The sequence below is a fragment of the Molothrus ater genome, chromosome 7, assembly GCF_012460135.2.
Source record: "Molothrus ater isolate BHLD 08-10-18 breed brown headed cowbird chromosome 7, BPBGC_Mater_1.1, whole genome shotgun sequence".
Classification (NCBI taxonomy): Eukaryota; Metazoa; Chordata; class Aves; order Passeriformes; family Icteridae; genus Molothrus; species Molothrus ater.
In genome coordinates, this window is record NC_050484.2 from 17,010,102 (window position 1) to 17,025,533 (window position 15,432).

General features: G+C 45.7%; 1 protein-coding gene across 1 annotated transcript in view; it reads left to right on the forward strand.

Annotated features, from left to right (window-relative positions):
• The first annotated feature begins 4,648 nt into the window (after window positions 1-4,648).
• Window positions 4,649-15,432, forward strand: part of WIPF1 (WAS/WASL interacting protein family member 1) — a 55,777-nt gene continuing 44,993 nt past the window's right edge. The window contains exon 1 of the mRNA XM_036386963.1: window positions 4,649-4,722. The gene's annotated coding sequence lies outside the window, so the exon portion shown is untranslated. The remainder of the gene's footprint in view (window positions 4,723-15,432) is intronic.

Below are 15,432 nucleotides of genomic sequence, written 5' to 3' on the forward strand. Positions count from 1 at the left end.
TTTGTCTCCGGTGGGAATTCCCAGCTCGAAGCCCCTGCGGGAGTCAGCGGCTCCCTGCTCAGACGAGCTAAGCTGCAGCCTAACGGTGCCTGGACCTTAATTTGAGAGCCTCTGATTGGCACTGAAATTGGCAGAACAATCCTCTTAGAGCAGCATGTGGTTGAATCTTAGCATTAAAAATAAACAGCAAGTAACGAGATTCATGGTGAGCACCTACAGTATCTTTGTTCAGCTTCCCCAAGGCAGATCTGAGACTTGGCCTCCAAATTCCCCCTCTTTGTGTGCCAGAGTGAATGTGTGCACGTGTGTACCTGCCTGCCAGCTTCTCCTGCTCTCCTTATACACAGCTAGGTACCAGTGCTTTCCTTCCACTTCCTCAGAAAAAGGTTTGAAACTATTTATTCAAAACTTGTCATTTGTGATGCTTTAACCTGTTTTTTAGGCACAGCAAATCTTCTGCCTTTCTGTCACTTTGACTCTTGATGAACTAGTTGTGTCTCAAAAGATGTGACAGCAGGCAAAAATAAATGCTAACAACTTCCCTTCTTAAGTTGCAGATTCCAGGCATTGTACTCTGACTCTCCAAACAGAGTTCTCCAAGCATCAAATAGGCACATGTTTTTCTTGCTTTTCTTTTTTCTTTTTTCTTTGTTTTTTGTTTTTTGCTTTGCTTTGCTTTGAATACTTGGACTGTACCAGCCTCTGTTTTCTCTTCCTAGATCACCTTTATGATACATCTTTCATGCATACCACTAAGATCCCCTGTTACCAGTATCCATCCACTGACAGAATATCCTTACCGACCTGCAGACTACCTCTTCTCAACTGCTACTGTGCTTTCAATGTCAGCCCCTGCTAAAATAGTAGCTTTGGAGCTTGTAAATGTTCTGTCACAGTCACAGAAAATCCACTGTACACATATAAGTATGTATAGTCTAATGATTTCTCGTTTACAGCTCTGTAGCCCCCCCTTGCAACCTTAACACAAACTCTCTCCTACATGGGTTGGATCAGCAGCCCCAGGGAGATGACCCTGGATAATTGCAACCCACGCATGCATCTCTGCTACCTCATTGTTTTAAACAGGCATATTTCAGCCTGGAGCTTCAACTTACAAATCTCATGATAAGCAAAGAAAGAAACAGGCATCACATATTGTTAAATTTCTCTAATAAGTGTAAAAAATAATGACATGTAAACATCGTGGTGCTGAAATAAGCAGACCTCATTTAAATCAAAGCAGACCAGGGGCATCTGGGTGGGAAGGTGTTGCTTTTGTAGTGATAGTACCTGGAGCAGTTAACTCCCATCTTCTTGCTACTAAAGCTGCTTTTGTTCACTTTGAGCTTGTTGATAACACCATATTTATATCCTTAGTAGAATAGCTTCCTGGAATGTCTCCATCTTTTTCAGCTTGATTCTCTTTCTAGTTTTCAAATCATTTGGCAGTTAACGTTCCCCTTCCCATCCATTTAGCTGACCTTAGCTACTCTCTACTGTGCCATGGATATGTTGCTCTCAGAGATGCAGTCACTGCCAAATCTCTTTCCTCTTTGGCACTTGTGCTTTTCGGGAGACCTGGCTTTTCTGAGAGGCTTATTTGAATTTTCACAGTTCCTTATCTTGTACCAGCTCCAAGGGAGCAGTTTCACCTCTGCATGAGTCTGTAATCAGAACAGGCTGCTGCTCTCCATCCTCACCAGACAGCTGAGCTGAACTCGATGTCCTTATTCTGTCTCTTCAGCCAGTTGGATCTCGGCTCTGTAAAATGTAGTTGAGCTGATCAAGAGAGAGAACAGGAAAATGACACTTGCTGAACCCCAAGCACTTGACAATGAGCTCGTGTGCCAGGTGTAATCATTCATCCACCACCAGCGCTTGGGTCCCACAGCCTCCTTCAGTTTGAGAGTGTTTTAAAAATCAGAACATTGTTTCAGGCAATTGCAAGACAGTTTAAGTACTCTTTTTTTTTCTCCCGAATGTAAGTTGCTGCCAACCTCCTTGCTGTGGCAGTCTCCCCAGAGAAGTGTGAAAGCAGCGTGAGTTTCATCAGCCTGCTGACTCAGCAGTTCCTGTTTCCACAGCTGAGGCAAGCCACAGCGGGTAGGGACAGCGGGGCAATAGGGAATGTGTAACACAGGACCCACATAAGTGCATAAACACTGTGCTGCTGCTGGAGACAAGGAGTACATTACCTCCCTGAAAGGTTTGTTTTCTGCTATGGGGACAGGCAAGATATCACCTTTAAAGTCGCTGATAGTTCAGCACATCAGAAATGTTTTTGACTTTGGACACTTCTAGAAGGTTGCTGTCCTTGGCTCCAGTCACAAGACCTCACAGTTTCATATGTTTACTAGTGCTAGATAAATTCTAGCACAGCCTTCAGGCCCCTAGGCATGCTGCTGTCTATAAATTACCCCTCTCTTTTCTTAAAAATTGTGAATCTGATAGAAAGTCTCCCAAGCTTCTGTCACCTGAAGGTTGCACAGATACTGACTTCTAACAGAGCTCTAGAGCACTCATCTCTTTCTGAAATTCAAAACCCAATACAGAAAAGGCAAAATAATCACACTTCAGTCACAATAAAGTCTAAGAGACTGACACAGCTATGGAAAAGAGCCAACCTGTAGACAAGCATTTCCATGCCCACTGTGAGAACATTGCTGAGTCCTGCTGGCTGCAGGTGGGTTATCTACAGCAAGGACAGGACAATTTCACTTGTTACCATGCAACAGGCCAGCCTGAGCAGCAGGCAGAAGTCCAAAGGAGTTGTAGTCTACTGCATCACAGCAATGACGGATCACTCAATGGATTCCCCAGAAAGGGACAATTTTTCCTAGCAAAGGTTGTCACCATTTCCTGTCATCCCAGCACAAATCTCCCATTGCAGCACATCTTCCCAGCTTCTAAAAGCTGAGCAGATCTGTATCAGTGTATCTATTTATCCCATATGGAGCCTGGATTAAACACATTACATGGTATTTCCCCAGCATGTAGACAAGAGGAAGCTGTTTGCCTCTACGTGACTTTTCAGCTAACCAATGACCCAAATGCAGTTTGCTGTGCTGAGGAACCTCATGTGGATCTGTGACCCTCTTAAGAGGGCTTTGGGACTGTAAAGACAGTAAACACAGACTACCTGCAGTTTTACTATTTGTGAGCACTGAAATTTTTGCTTGCAAGCTAATCTACATTGTGTGTATGGGTGAGAAAAGGGTGCACATAAAAAATTGTACCAGTTTTTGTGTTTTCTTGTAGTGCTCCAAGCATACAATGACACAGAAACAGAGACATGACCTACATAAAAGCCTGGCAAGGTTTCCAGCCTTCCACTGAAGACAGCACAGTAATGCCATTGCTCTTATGACAGCGTGTCTCACCATAATGCTGTGCCTTCAGGCAACAGCTCATCTCCCGAGGAAAACATGAAAGTTGCAGCAGGTTAACCTAGCACACAGGTTACTCAGTCTTTGACCTTGCTGGGACATGTTGCTACAAGTGAATCAAGAGCATATTTCAGTTCTCCAGGACACCTGTCCCTAACATTTTTATTTTAGATAACAGTGTTATATAGCTGCTGGGCTGGACCATGTCTACACATGGAGTAAACAGAAACCATCTAAACACCTCCAAAATGCGAAATCCTACAGAGACAAAAGCATGTGAGATCAACATCGGCTCAAATAGACACTGAGGACACAGTTCTTGCACTTCAAACCTTGCTCCTATCTGCACAAGCTACTCCATTACATACAGCTGGGCATTTTTCCATCCAAAACCTCAGTGTTGGACATAAAAACGTGAACAGAAATTTTGTTTCTAGAAAACTTTCAGTCAAGCTGAGGGGGGAAAGGGAACAGAATCTATTGCTTGCCTGGCAAAGCAATCTCTGCATGAGTTAATTGAGGTATGAAACGCAAATACCTTCTGGGGCATCCTGCAGAGATGGGTAATTGACCTTCCCACATTTCAGTATACTGCAAACCTTAACAGGGAAAAAGCAAGCATCTCTTTCCCACTGTTTAATTACGTTTCTGCTCTACCGTGTGTCTCTGCCTGGTGCCTTGCTATTCCCCAGGTGAACTACCCCTTTCCCGCTGGCTGCCATCGAGGCCATCGAGGCAGGTCGGGAGAACAAAGCGTGCTGCGAGCTCGGTGGGCAAGGGGAGCCCCGGGAGCAGGGCCGGGAGGAGCGGGGCTGTGCGAAGGGATGGCAGTGCGGGCGGCACAGCTGCCCCAGCCGTGAGGGCACGGCCGGGGAACCGCGGAGGCTTTGAACGGGATGTGTCCTCGGCAGAGCCACCGAAGTCACAGTCCAGGCCGTTGGCACCTGGGGACCCGAGGCCATCTCCCTGTAAGGGGCTCTCTGAAACTCTGCTGTGAACTCCCACTGGGCAGCGGGCACAGAAAGACGGGGCAGGGCCATCACCGGCACCCGCGCCACCTGGGAAGGGCCATCCCACGGGGAGCCCGCTCCGCCGGCCGGGCTCAGGGGCACAGCGCGGGGGACGGCCCGGCCCGGCCCGGCTCGGCTCGGCTCTGCGGGCCCGGGGCATGTGCGGCGGCGCGGGCGGCGGGGGAGCGGCGCCCCAGAGCCGCGCCGTAGAGCCGCTTCCTGCCGCTATAAATAGCGCCCGGCCCAACATGTCCCGGCCGCCGCAGCGGCTGCAGCGCCGGCGGGACCCGCCGTGCCCTCCCGCCGCCTCGCCGGCACGGAGCGCGGTAAGGGGGCTGCGGGAGCCGCGCGGGGCTCCCGGCGGGCGGGGCGGGGGGCTGCGGGGCGGGCAGGGCTCCAGCGGCCGCCGCGCTGGGGCGGCTCGGCACCCCCGGCCCCGCGGGACGAGCGCCCTGCGGGTACAAGGGTCGGGAGCCCAGTCTCGCCTCGCGCCTGTCTGCTCTTTCTCTCTTTTCTTCCAGACTGCTCTGTCTCGGGCTGGACGCGTTTCTCCTGCCTCCCGAAGCCGTGCTGGCAGGCTGGGATCCCTCCCTGCTTCCCCTCCATTCCCGCTTCCCCCGGGTTGGGCGCGTGCCCGCGGAGGCGGCTGGCGCTGCCTCGGGCGCAGCCCCCGGCCCCTCGGACCGTGCCTGTGCCCGGGCTGCCAGGGACGGGGCTGCTGGCGTCCTTGTCCATCTTTGCTGCTCTACAGCCACGGCTGTGAAATCCTGGCTGCCGTGTCAGGGTGGGGAGAGCCTCGCTGGGCTGCGGCTCACGCTGGAGCCGGGGCACACACCGCTGCCTGCACGTGTGGCACCCACGCTGGGCATCCTTGTTTGGTCACACACGCAGGTGTTCGTGTCGCAGCCTCCCTCAAGTGCTCATCTGCAGCGGATGTTGAGGTGGACCGTGTAGTTAGGCTGTATGGTGGAGTCAACAGAGCGGGTCTCTGCCCTCTGAGCTGGCTCTTGGGGACTTTTTGGGAGGAATCAAGTTAGGGAACCTCAAGTGACCAGTCTTCAAGTTTGAGCTTGTCTTGCACTTTGTTTGCCTCTGCTGCTCTAATGGCTGTGTTTCATCTTCTAATGAACACCTTCTGGAGTGCAGGGCTATGTGCCTGCTCAGAGAGTAGGTGCTCCTCAGCTACCACGTAGCGTGTGTGAGCAGCCTCTCTAAAGCAAACGTGATAACAGCACTTGTCTCTGGCACCAAGGTGTGCGTGTTCAGGAACCACCACGAGGTACTTCTGAATTATTCCTTTACTCCTGAAGTGTGTTCTCAAAGACAGGGCTGTAATAAGCAGCTGCTCTCAGTTTTGACCTTCAGGGGATGGGCAGTGTGTTTTGCTTCTCATTCACATCCTTTTTAACTCTGTCAACCTTCCCATCTGTTTCTTCTGTCCACTAGCTCTTCCAAGCCCAATTTGGGAGGATGGTGCAGAGACCCAGGAGGCCACATAAAAAAGAAAAGGTCCTCTCAGAGCCTCGGCTTGGGAGCCTTGCCTTCAGTGAAGGTGGGAGGCATGGCAGTGCACTTTTTCAAGTGCTGTAAAGCACGAGGCCAGCTGAGCTGGCACGTACTTTCCCCTCTGCTGTGAGGGGAAGGAGCAGATAAGGAGGAAATACAGCTGTTCCAGAGCACTTCTGCCCTCTGTCCAGCCGGAGCATGTGAGGGGGGAGGACCTACGCAGAAAGAGATTCAGGAAGAGAGTATGAGGGTGGGGAGGGGCCGGGGGAGGAGAGGAAAGCTACAAATGGGGAAGAAAAGCTCTTTATGTATGCACAAATGTTATTTAAAGATCTGTTTAGCTAGAGCGAGAGCGAATAGCCTGAGATTATGAGATTGTATCTCTTGAGCCCCTGTTATTGTTCCTCCAGAAAGTGCTGCTTTTCATTCCTCAAGTATTATGTATGTCTTTCTGCCTCACTCTTCTAGGCTCTTCAGCATCCTCTGACCTCAAGCTGAGCAGGACATTGCCCTTAGCTTCTGCCTGTCAAATGTGTAGTTCTCTGTGTTGTACATGAAATGATTATTCCCATGGTTGGTTAAGGCAAGTTTCTGAGGAATGTGAAGCAAGAGGCACGCCAGTCCTGTGGCTGGCCTTGACTGGAGTGCAGGCATTTTGGGACAGGGGCTGTGCCTGGAGGCTGTGGTTGCTCTATGTGTTATCCTTGGCAGCTTAGGGATTCCTGCCTCTGCTCCTGTCCCTCCCACCCTTCTCTTCTGTCTTATTGCTGCTCACCTGTTCCTCTGGCTGTGCTGCAGCTGCTTCAGCCTTTCCCAGTTATCTCTGGGGTTGTGCTGAGTAGCTCAGAAGTCTGAGTAAAAGAGAGCTGCTACTCCCTTGTCTGTAGAGAAGTTCCCTCTCAGCCCTGTGCTGACTCTCTCCTGCCTCCTCCTTTGACATCCCTCACCCCAACGCCTGGGAATTAAAGCAGTTGAAACTCTCTAGCTATGTCCTAATTACTGCTGCTGCCTTGCTATTTCTTCTGAAATTGCACTTCCAGCTTTCTCCAGGATTAGTTTACTCTCTGAATGGCATCAGGTAGTAAGGTACAGTCTTTTGGGGCTGCACGGCTACAAGACCACTAAACCTTTTTTTTTTTTTTTTTCTTAATGGAAAACCCAGTTACCTACTCCAGCAGGGTTTCACTGCTTTTACCTGTGTAGTACAGACAGAACTCAAAGTGTGCATCTAAGAAAAGGTATTGGCTGTGGAAAGAGCAATTTCCCACCTGTGAAAACAGTATGATCTTTACATCTGATGACATCCAGACACCAAAAAGGCCACTGAGAAGCACGAGCAATGCTAATCCCTTTGAGAAGGGAGCATGCTGCAGTATTTATCTCCATTGCCTACACTACATAAAGTTCTAACAGCTATTTAGTTTTCTGCCCTGCTTATATAAACACCCATCTGCTTTGTGGGGAGAAAAGAGTGCATGTTGGTGTTGTCTGACAATTGTGACATGACAGGAAGTTATAGGCTTCCTTTGGAGCACACGTGTTGTTGATGGCATACATGTACAATTTAGTAAAATGTCTTTATGCAGCAGCTTTGAGAAATTTTCAGTGCTTTTAACTACCTTGAGTATTCATCTGGTTAATGGACTTATGTATAGAAACCATATAAAATAATGATGCAGCAGAAGGGTGGGTTTCTTTAAAGTTTATGCTTTTGCCAAGGTAAACATATCTTAATTATGGTTTCTTCACAATAATGAAGTGTTATCAAAAATTTAAATCTCATTAAATACCTCTATGTTCTTTCTACTGATTTCTCTTATTCTTGACTCCAGCACTTTCTCATTTTCTTCATCTGGTGCACTCTTAACGTTTGGTCTGTGGGGTTATAAAAAGGACTGTTTACTGTCTTGGTTCAGAGTCTGTGGTGCTAGCTGTGTCTGAGTAGACGTGTGGAGACCCAGTATATGGGGAGATAATTAAATTCTGGGATGGTAGAACAGATTTTGGTAGTACTGAAGAAGTGGGTACTATAAGTAGCCACCACTCTTCAAGGCAGCTGTCTATCCTGTGTGCAGTTAAGACCTACTTGTTTAGCTCCTTACTTCAAAGAGGTATGTGAAAACCTGTTATTGAATAATAACTGCTGAACTGTTAGTTGGCAAACAGCCCAGAAAAGGCATTATTAAAAAGTAAATTTTAATAAAGATGTCTAAAATCATGCTTTAGTAGGCTGCTTTGTTTAAAGTAATTTGTGTGCTTGTGGTGACCAGTCTGATAATGCAGTGTTCACCAAGTACATGCATGAATTTGTCTGGGTATCTGAAGAGCAGGAAGGAGAAGTAACAAACTGTTTACTATGTTAGTACTCTGTTGTGATCCTCTTGGGGACTGTGTCACTGCTGCTGAGCTGAGAGTGAAATCTGAATAGTGAAAAAGTTATTTTTTTCAGTGCAATAACCCTGAACATCAAGGCCCTGAAAGGTGCTGGAGTTGCTCTTCATCCTTGCAGGCACACAAGTCTGCAAGTGCAGCTGTCCTTGGGCCTCGTCCAGCACAGTTCACACAGATCACTCAAGAGTGTCTCTGAGGCTGGAGACGCAAGTGGCGGGGGAGCAGTTTCGTCTCAATCAGGGACATCAAAGGAGCTCAGAATAGAAAGTTTTTCCTAATTCCTGGAAGGAGATAAACGGGAAGCACAAGGAGTAGTTTGAGAGTCTGTTTTGTAACACTTAACTCAGCCGTAACTTCATTAGTGTTCTTCATTTGGATCCAATTACACATAAGTATGCTTTGGAGTTAAAATGTATAGTTTTGTAATTCCTTAAACTACTAATGTTGTGGGAGCAGAAGTTTCTGAGTTTTAATGTGTTCACGTGCAGCCCTCATCTTTGATGTGCTCAGTGTGTGTATGTATGGAGCTCCCACCATTTCCTTCTGGGCTCAAGCCCACGAGAAGGACCCTCCTGTGTGCCTGTGCATGCTTTCATGAGAGCCCTCTTTCTGTTTGTGCTAAGCTTGAGCTCATAACTCCTGCTGAAGAAACTACAGGATATTCTTCAATGGGAAGTAGTACAGATGTTAAAAAGAAATGCAGCAGCTTTTCTTTTTAACAGCAGCTTCAGTGAGCAGCTTCAGTGAGCCCAAAATAGCTTCTGCATGTTTCTCTTATCATAAGTTCAGGAAAAGGGGTGATTCCCTCTTCTTCCCTCTCTCTAATATTTTGAGTCCTCTGAAATCCTCTTGCCATGAAGAGCAGGCAGTGTGGAGCAGGCTTCCTCTGTATTCTTCTGGACCCTGACTTAACAGGGCCAGAAGTGAGCCCTAAACAGAAATTGCATTCCTTGGCACAGAGTCGTGCTTCAAAGAAAAATTTCCACTGAGGTCCTTGGTGGTGAGGAGGGCTAACCACTGAAACTGGTTGTCCAGAGGAATTGTGGAGTCTGTTGTTGGAGATGATCTAAAAACTGGGTAAGGCCTGAGCAATCTGCTTGAAGCCAGGTTATCCCTGCTCTGAGCTAGATGAGATCCAGCAGTTCCTTCCAGCTGGCTGTTTGCCATGTTTGTGCATTACGGGGGAAGCATGGCTGCCTTTGTCCCCAAAACCAGTGAGAATAAATGTAGTCTTAAAATATCTGAAAATGGCCTTGACAATTCTGAATAAAGACTTCAAAAATTGAAGTATGTAGAGAAGCATAGTGTAAGAAGGTAATTTTGCCCAAAGTCTCATAACAGCAGGTCAGTAATAGTGCTGGGAGAGGATCATAAATCTCCCGGCTGGCAGACTAGTGCCTTGGTAGCTAAAAGATTTTGTCTTCACACATAAAACTACCTCCTTTCTACTCAACTATTTTCAGATCATTTGGTAACAGAGACTACACTTACCTGCTGAGAGATATCTTTCTTTTTTTTTTTCCCCTTATCAGTCGTGTTCATAGGGAGTTTTAGTAGTAAAGAAAAATGTAGTGCATTGACTTTTTCAGAAACCTAGAAAATTTGATCTGGAAAATAATTTGGTGAAATAAAGACAAGAGCTGCAAAGGAAATTTTTAGAAAGTGATGTTATTCCCAGTTAGTTGCACAACAATTAATCTCATATTTTTTAAGAGCAGAAAATAGCAGACGAAGCTGTACACTGAATCCAAATTTGAATCTCTCTTTGTTTAAAAAAGAAAAATCACTTGAAAACTTCTAAAAACCTGGAAGCTAAGAAGAACACAGATCAGCATTTTAGAGAGTATCATGGAAGGAGTTAAGCTGTGAGTTAACTGCATCTGTGTTTCAAATCCAAATGCTATGAACAAGGCACCATTCAGATCTTCAGTTGTAAGTTTTGCTGAATTCGTTATGCTGCGTTTTTTTTAATTCTGTTCAGCGGAGAAAAAAGAAAATCATGTCAGATGAAAAAAATCATTACTGTTGTTTTGGTAGCTTGTTTTTTAAGTGATGAAGTAGGATTTTTTTTTTTTTTTTTTTTTTTTTTTTTTTTTTTTTTTTTTTTGTCTAGCACTTACGCAGGTCATCTGCTAAGTATTAGCAGCTGTGGAACGGTGGAGTTGCATAAGCATAACTAAAAGTCAGTGGAGCCTTGCACCATTCTGCAGATCTATCCATTGCTTATTCTCCACAACAACAGATCAATTTTGTAGCTCAGTTGACACAAATCCCTAAATGTTAAGAGGGCATCAGCAGGCATGACAAGTTGGGAAATCCTTTAAGTCATGGAAATCAGATAGGATAATGCATTATTTTATTGTTGCCACAACCTGCTGTCCAGTTAGGCATGTGCCTTGGTGTTCTGTGAAGAGAGCTGTGTCAGAGTAATGCCCTGGAACAGCTGAGCCTGCCAGCTATACAAACCTGATTTGTCTGGGCAGCTTGGCTTGGAAGATGGGTATGGGTGCTATGCCTGGCTGCGGTGGGAGCAAGACAAGTGTGAGTGCTCACACATGTGTCCCAGATTAGCCATGCTTAGTGATATGGCTGAATACAACAGTCTCTTTTAAGCGTTAGAAGAGGCATCTTTGCATGTGTGGAGCTGAGGGCCTGGAATGTCTTGGCAGGGGAGATACCTGCAGCGCACATGTGAGCGTGTTGGCAGCAGCAGCAGCAGCCCGAGGCTGGCAGGTCCAGCCTCTGCCCCCAGGTTTTTGATACTGGCTCAGCACATTGCAGGATTTGGTTAGCAGGGTGTGTTTCTTCCCACTGAACCTGAGGTTACAGAGAGCCTAATCTCCTGAGGTTCTGACTTTTAAGTCATAGAATATGTAATGAATTTTCTGTTCTAGACTCTGGCTTTGTTTTCAGCTTTGTTTTCAGCTTTGTTTTTTTCATCTTTTCTTTTGCTGGTTTAAAGATCTCCACAGGCAGGAAAGACTCTGAAAGGGTGAGTACAGTGTTACTAAAATATGATCCTTACAATACTTTTTCTTGGAAATTAAGGAGATAAAATAAGTTTCAGCAAATAGTGTCCCTCTAGACCGGTCCATGTACCTGGTGGCTCAGAGCTAAGCCCTGTTCCCTCTTTCAAGACTTGAACAGGAGTTTGGCTGAGCTCCCATTTTTTCCCCAGTCCTTCTATATTTTTTCTCTTTTTTCCTTTTCCCCCCACCCCTTTTCCCTGCCATTTTTAAAGCAGTGATATGAAAAGTTCAGTGAGGATGCTTCCCCAGGTAAGTGGTGTCTGTGCTGTTTCTGCTGGGAACAACAGGCAGTGCTTCATTTGCTCACCTCACCAGCAGGCTCTGAAAATGGTGGGACTTTTAGCTGCCCTGCAATTGCCTTGGTCCCTGAGGAAGGCTGTAGGTGCTTGGAAGCAAATTGCAGCTCCAGTTGAAGTAGCACTCCAGAGTTGCAAGTGTGGCATGGATCAGGAGCCTTCCTTTTTGAGTAGTCTGAACAGGATGGTAGCTGTTTGTAGCTAGCACCAGCTAGATAGATGTGGAGAACGTCTAATAAAAAATACATGGTGGTGAGTAGAAGAGAGGATTGGGTCTTCCCCCCCCCCCTCACCTCCTACCTGAGGAAAGATTCCTCAGCTGGTAATTAAAGGGTACTATTGTTTGATGGTCTTTTGGTTCAATTTGATTTGCAGTTTGGCAAACATGGACAGCATCAGCCATGTAGTACTGAGCTCTACCGTCCTGTCTTTGGTTTACTCCAACTGATCAGTCCTCCCATGACCATCACATCAGTCATTGCTCTCTTCATGTCCTCATTACCCAGCACTGACTGACCTACTTTGCCTAACATATTCCCAAAACTGTTTTCTGGCATAGGAATGCAAAATAGAGATTTTTTCACTGCTACTTTCACATTTGAAGTTACCAAAGACAGTTTTCAAAGGAAGTATTAAATGTAAACCAAAAAGGCTGCTGTGTTGTGTGTGTTGTAAGTCAAGAAGCCACTTGCTCACAGTAAGTGAGCTTGCATGACTCACTGTAGTGGTCTCTTTCTATGGATGTCTATTTGGTCAGGTGCTCCTCGTGTATTTCATATGATCGAGTGCCTTGTCTTTAATTTTAAGACCCCTGAGATAGGGAATGTATTTGAGCAGGGCCCTGTAGAATACATTTTCTATTCCAGTAGTATGAAATGAAAAATCAAAGGATAGCAATGTGGTGGTATCCCTGTGTGACGATTTCAGTTTTAGAGAGAATGCCATTCAAATGAGGCACACACCTACCAGTATATCATTGTTTATGTCTGCAGGTTACATTTTAAACCATTCCAGACCATTACTACTTTGAAACAGAAAAAGATATTCCTTAAAAATTCAGCTTTTCCATTCAATAATCCTGATGGCATCTTGGAATACAAAACTCTCAAATGGTAGCAGGCAGCCCCAAACCTTTGTTTTAATACTAGGCAGAAACAAACCACAAATAATTATCACTTGGAACTTCCTACTGTATTTTCAAATAAAAGTTCCTCATTTGATCTTAATAGGTGACTTAGGGAGGGACAAAGTAATTGCCTCATGGCACAGTTTACCTGAAATAGATTATTCTTAATTGAATTGACCAGTGTCCCTTGGGTATAAATGAACAACTCATGTTCTTATCTCATTTGAAATTAAAACTAAACCAGATAATGCTTTTCAAAGTGAAACATCTTACTCTGAGGAGTTGCTGCATACTTACACTTACTTGTACCCTTAGGTGGAACTAGAGCAATATTTATTTTTTCATTTAGTAGTTATCCTTTTCCAGGCAGCTCTCTGCAGGATCGGTGTCTCCAAGTTTTATTATAGCTTTTCCTTTTTTTTTCATTTGTGCATCCTTAAAAAAAAGTGTGCATGCTGTTTGGTGTCAAGGGGAAGACAAATTAACTTGAGCTGCTATAGGGAACTAGAAAATGAAGTGTTCCATAACTGACAAACAGCTTGAGATGACTGGACAAGTTCCCTCTTCATTCATCTAAAATGTGCCAGTTGTTTAGCAGAACATCCCTGATAATGCGAGTGAATTGCAGGGTAAAACCCAGTTGGATGTCATCATGTGCAGTACTTAAATGAGAACACTGAGGGATTTTGTGCTTCCAAGGGAAAGAATTGTCATTGTTGTCTTCTGTTTTGTGTTACTTGAAGTTCCCCAAGAAAGTTTCCTCTTAGGAGGAATAATGGAGTTTATAGTAAGAATGGTTTATGACTGCTCTTTTTTATTTGAAAGCTTTTGTAGTTCTCAGAAAATGTTTCTTCACCATCCACTCACTAATTGGCCAGACCGGGGAGGCACTGAAGAAACCATAGAAATTATACCACATGATATCTAATACCAGAGCATTTAGAGCTTCCAAGGCCTTTGCTCCAGGCCATCCATTGTGAGATATAGGCAGAAGCAAATGAAAATATAATGGGAAAACATGCAAGAAGGGAAAGTAAAAAAACCCGAAACCACGCAAAAATGTATTTTCACTTTTTTCCCTTTAGATAGAAATAAAGAAATATCCCGCTGCCATTTCTTAATGAGGCAAGGTTTTATGCCCTAGGAAGTGAGAACAAAGATACACAAAAAAATCCACTCTGAACTAGCAGAGGGTTGATAGGTGTAACCTGGGCCCAGTGCTGTAGGTGCACAGTTTGTGGTGATTGGGAGTGGGGCTGTGGCTGAGCCTCATCCCCAGGGGGCTGCAGCTCTGTAGGACAGGTGAGCAGCATTGAAAGCAATGAGCCATGGAGTGCCCAGGGGCACTGACCAACCACCAAAGGGAACAGAGGGCACACAGGTGCGATGCATGAACCATGAGGGTATAAAAGGTTGTGCTGAAGAACAAGATGGGCAGATGCCTGGAGCCCTCTGAGGTGGTGTGGTGTTACTCTGTATGGGTTGAAGCCTTCTGCTATTGTCTGGTGATACCTGTGTATCATGGCCATCTCAACTGTGCCATGCTCTGTGGCACATGCCGTGGTTCTGTGGAACGCCATTGCCGAGATGACACCAGTGGAACAGGATTGTTCCAGACAAGGTCAGGATAGCATTTTTCAGGACTTTCCTTGGAGCTGTTTTCTGTTGGGCTTCTTTTAGAAGCTTTCTCGTCTTGTCTGGTAGACACTGCTGGTTATTTTTGGAAATCACCATTCTGAAGATGGAATGACTGTTCCTTCTGCTCTAAAGCCCCAGTGCCCATGGCATCTTTGCTTAAAGTTTTGCAGGGTCGCTGTTATGTGATTGTGCTCAGGAGGAAAAAACAGATTATCTGCAGGCTTGTTTGGTGCATAAACCTGGGTGACATTGTCAAAAATTGCAGTTTAAGCTCCTGTATGAAGTCTGGCTTGTGCAGGTTGTGTTTTTTTCATTTCTCAATGGAGCATGTGACCCGTGGTATCACTGTCATTTCTTCTAACATGCATTGAATCAGGATTTCTGACCCTGCCACTAGGGAATAATGTCTGGTATAGGACAAGTGTAAAAGAACTTTTAAGTAGCTCTTGAGGGTATAATTATGGAAATAGCCTTTGGGACAGCCAAGGGTCTTCAAAATCCAAATTTTCCAAAGTGATGTGAAGTGCTAGCTTTGGCATTTGAGGCTGAGAGAATAATCCTTGTCCCATTTACCAGCAAAAAGCCCAAAGTTAAATATGTCACAAAGTTCACTTAAATCTGAACTAGAAACATCAAGTAGGTATATAAAGCCTGTATCACAGCTTGTGCAGCCGAGCTCCTGCTGGCAGCGTGTAGTGACAGGGAACAGGTGAAGAAACACCTTTAGACTCCCACAGTGCTTGGGGATGCTTTGAGGCATTGCTGGGAGAGAGCCAGGAGTAGGAGCTGACAATTCATCCTCCATCAGGAACTGCTGGGCCTGCTGGGACTTGGCCCACAGACCAACTGGAACCATTGGGCTCTACCAAAATGCCCGTGACTAATCTTTGCTACCCAAAGGGACCCATGTTTTCAGGCCAAGCAGGAGGGGTTTTAGGAGGTCTTTGATGCTTTTCTCTGTGTTGTTCTCTTAGGTCACTGTTGTGGTACAGCCTCTCAGGAAAGACAGCCAGCTTTGCTGAATAGTCTAGAAATTGGACTGTAAGGCAT